Source organism: Theobroma cacao, chromosome 10, assembly GCF_053813885.1.
Source record: "Theobroma cacao isolate CCN51 chromosome 10, ASM5381388v1, whole genome shotgun sequence".
NCBI classification, from domain to species: domain Eukaryota; kingdom Viridiplantae; phylum Streptophyta; class Magnoliopsida; order Malvales; family Malvaceae; genus Theobroma; species Theobroma cacao.
This window is the reverse complement of record NC_142648.1, coordinates 8,851,687-8,856,556: the sequence shown is the minus strand read 5'-3', so window position 1 is coordinate 8,856,556 and position 4,870 is coordinate 8,851,687.

Here is a 4,870-nt window from a genome sequence, read left to right as displayed (position 1 = left end):
ACTTGCTATATAATTTACATAGTCAGCAAACCATGATAAATTCTTTTGACCAACATATAATACTTGTTCATTAGGAAAGGTCTGGTTGATGAAAGTTAAGTTTTTACCTTGGTTGTCATGCTTTAACCTCGACAAATGGTCTGTTACTTGATTCTCTAAGCCTTTTCTGTCCTTAATTTCTAAATCAAATTCCTGTAGCAACAAAATCCACCTCATCAACCTTGGGTTGGCATCTCTCTTAGCAATTAAATACTTAATTACAGAATGGTCAGTATAAACAATAACTTTTGTGCCAATTAAGTATGAACAAAACCTATCAAATGCATACATATAAGATTAAATAGGAGTGACCAATTAGGAACTACAATAATGGGTGTAGATGTTTCTTTTTCAATTCTATAAATGGGACATCTTTCTCTAAGAGATTACACAAAGGTTTAGCAATTTTACAAAGTCCTTAATGAATCACAAATAAAAACCAACGTGTATAAGGAAACTCCTAATACCTTTTATCGAGTTAGTGGTGGAAGCTTCTCGATTGTCTCCATATTTGCTTTGTCCATAAAATGGCACTTATCCCAATTTCGCACCAAGTTTGTCTCTCACACCTTTTCAACACCCTATCAAGATTCAACAAACATTCATCAAAATTATCTCCAAATATAGAGAAGTCATCCATAAATACCTCTGGTGTTTTCTCCGCCATAATTGAAAAAATAGCCATCATGCATCGTCGAAATGTGGTTGGAGCATTACTAAGTCCAAATGGCATCCATCCTCTTAAAGATGAAAGTGCCAAAGAGACAAGTGAAGGTTGCCTTTTCTTAATCCTCTAGAGCTATTGCAATTTGATTGTATCCTGAATACCCATCCAAGATACAATAGTACTCATTTCTAGCAAGCCTATTAAACATCTGATCCATAAATGGTAAAGGAAAGTGATATTTCCTTGTGGACTTGTTGAGCTTCAATAGTCTATGCAAACTCTCTATCCAGTTATTGTCTTTGTGGGAATGAGTTCATTGTTTTTATTTACAACCATTGATATCCCACGTTTCTGTGGTACACATTGTACCAAACTTACACATACATTATTAGAAATAGGATAGATGATGCTAGCATATAGCCATTTAATGATCTTCTTCTTCAACACTTTTTCATGATCATATTCAATCCTTTCTGATGCTCAATAGTGGCTCTATGATCATCCTCCAACAAAATTTTATGCATGCATATTGAAGTAATTATCCCCTTAATGTCTACAATTGTCCAACCCAATGCCTTCTTGTGCTTCCTTATAACTCTCAATAACTTATCTTCCTACTTGTTAGTAAGAGTAGATGAAACGATAACAGGAAAAGTAGATGAGTTACCAAGATATGCATATTCCAGATGATTTAGCAATGGTTTGAGTAGCAACTTAGGAGGTTCTTCAATAAAAAGCTTCACTATTGAGGATGAAGAAGAATAGAACTCCAACGACTCAAATTGCGTTCCCAAGACATGAGATGGAGCATTCAACACATTCATGCATTCTATGACAACCTCATTACTTGTCTTAGACTCAGCAACCAAGCCTTAAGTGGGTTAGTAGGATGATTTTTCCTAAAAGCTCCACTTGTGACCCTATCCACCACACTAACTACAAAATACTTATCATGATTGTTAGTAAACTTTAGAGCTTTGAAAACATGAAATGTTACCTCTTGATCTTGAACTCGCAAGGTAAACTCTCCCGTTTCCACATTAATCAGTGCTTTAGTAGTATGTAAGAAAGGTCTCTTGAGGATGATCGGAACCTTTTTACCCTCCTTCATATCGAGTACTATGAAATCCACTAGAAAGATGAATTTATCCACTTTTACAAGTACATCTTCCACTATACCTCTCATATATGTGAAGGTTCTATTTGCTAATTGTAGAGCCACAATAATGGGCTTACTTTCCCTTAAACCTAACCTGTTGTAGATAAAGAAAGGTATCAAATTAATACTTAAGCTTAAATCACTCAAAGTTTTAGTGAAAAAAATGCATCAATGGTGTAAGGAATGGTATATCTGCTACGGTCCTTAAGCTTTTGAAGAAGCTTGTTCTATATGATTGCACTACACTCTTCAATGAGTACCATTATCTCAAATTCACCTAACCACCTCTTCTTGGAGAAGATATCTTTCAAAAATTTCACATATAAAGGCATATGCACTAAAGCCTCAATGATTGGAATGTTGATGTGAAGCTTTTTAAGCACCTTAATAAAATTTTGAAGTTAGCACTTTTCTTGTTGTTTCTTAAAGCACTAAGGAAAGGATGGTGGTGGTAAAATTGCCTTAGCTTCATTCTCTTGATGTTGCTCACTAAAACTTGAAATCCATGTTCGACTCTTAACTGTCTTGCCTTTTTGTTCAATTTTCTTTGGGTTACTTTCAATTTCTTTACCTCTTCTCAAGGTAATGGATTTGACATGTTCCTTACCTTCCCTTCTAGTATTTGCTTTGTATCACTAGGTAAGGTCCCTTAAGCTTTATTATTTAATGAGTTGGCATGTTGACCAATTTAGGTCTCAAGGTTCCTTATCGAAGTCGCTTAACTATGTATGATGGAATTAGTCTTGGCCATTTATTGCATCAACACTTCCTCCATAGATGGTTTCTTACTTGGGATAGAACCTTTTGCTTGCTGTTGGAATCCAAGAGGCATGTTCGATCTTGAAGTTGAAGATGATCCCTGATTGCTACCTTAAGAGAAGTTTGGATAATTCCTCCACCTTAGGTTATAGGTGTTGGAGTAGGGGTTGTTTCGTTGTCTGTTCACCATAAATTGAATTATTTCGATACTGCTTGGACATTGATTACTTGCATGTTTATCTCCACAATGCTCACAAACTATAAAAGGACTTTGAATTGAGTTAGAACCAAAAGAATCAAGTTTCTTAGTTAGAACTACTACTTATGCTATTACTGTTGTAATGACATCCACATCATGAACTTTAGCTCTTTTTCTATGCGTTGATCGCTTGCTTGCCATTAGTAGTTGTTCAATGCCATCTCTTTTAATAGGTCATACGTGTCATCAATTGATTTTTCCATTAGAGCTCCTTTTGTAGTTGCATCAATGGTGGTTCAAATATTACCACTCAACCTACAAAAATGCCCTTAACAAGGTCGCTTTATCTTCCTCTTATCCTTTGTGCAATCTTTTTACTCTTTTGATGCTAAAACAAAGTCCATAATTGTCTAAAAATACTCGGGTTCATGAAAACTTAAAAATTTCGACTCGAGATGAAAAACAACTATTTTGCCCCTACTATGGAAATTATCATTATTTTTATTTTCTTCATTTATGTATCATTATTTACATCATTCATTTATTCCTTAGGCCTACTTAGGCCTTAATAATATTAGGAAACCTACTTCTGGGAGCTCACAAAGAAAATGATGAAATTACCCTTAGTCTTTATTATCGCATCTACTTCTAGCTACGTGTCTATAAAGGACAAGGTCTCACACCATGCCAAGAATGTGAAGAGAAAAGAAAAGTCAAAGAAGGTGGCGGGTGGAAGATTCAAAGCATTGTTAACTTGCAATTCTAACCACATGTAAGAAATGAGGAAAATGCCAACAATAGCCAATCTTTGACAAGCCGGCCATGAGTAAGGAAATTGGAAGAAAAATTTAGGTGGTGGGCATTTGGGAGAATCCACCACACCAAAATAAGGCAAAATATCTTTGCCATGAGGGAAAAATCGAATCTTAGGAAAGGAAAGAGATAAGATCAGCTTGGAGAGAAAGGAAGAAAGAAAGAAAGGAAGAAAGAAAGAAAGAAAGAAAGAGAAAAGAAAGGAGAAAGGAAAGGAAAGGAAAGAAAGTGTCACAACCCAATTTTCAGGCCATGACCGGCGCAAGGACCCAATAGGCACAACCCACTAAGTCCAAGCAAGCCTCTCTATATGCACTTGTATATTAGTCCATCAATCTATCATATTTCTTTAAGATCTATTCTTAATAGTGTTCAAATGTCAATTTCTTCAAACGCAATTCATAGAACCCAAATGGATGTTCACATTGGCATCATAGTTCGAAATATACATAGATAGTCTATCCAATGTATTTTATCAATTCACATTGAGCATACATAAAGATCTGGACCGTCAGCGGAGTGACTTTGGATGGGGAATATGACTACTGAATACCAGGATACCTACTGAAAGATGCGCGTACATGGGCACCTCAATCTACGTCCTAACCACCTCTGAATCTGAAAACATGAAGTTGAAAACGTGAGTATAAACTCAGTGAGTGAACATAAGAAAGGAACAAGCAACGTTAAGGAAGGTTTAGAAATCCTGATGCACTTAAGTTCAAAACAATGCAGTTTAGCTTAACCCTTATAAAAAACCCCTCATTTCAAATCTTGATCTTTTAGTCACTTAATAACAAAATACTTAATATATTTCTTAGGATTTGACTTTGGTCAATATATTATCCATCTTAATACTTCACATAGTATCTTATCTCAATGTAGTCATCTCAAGAATCTTTCAATTTCTCTTTTAATTATATGCCCATATATAAGGCGATAAAGAAACTTTTCAATTCATTCATGTAAACATTCTCCAGAACATTTAAAACTCCCAAATAACAAAGCTCAATGACCAATGACCATAATTCAACTTGGAAGCTCATTATTGTGCCACTCCCATATTGCTCATGCATCATAGACATGAGGTATTCATAGCGCTGTGATGTTGGACAGTCAGTGCTGCAACATCGCGGCTGCTAGACATGGGATAGTTTCAACGCTGCAACATTAAAGAGTTAGTGCAATAGCGCTGTGCCTGCTGGAAATTTTTTCCACGAATAAGTTCTTCCAT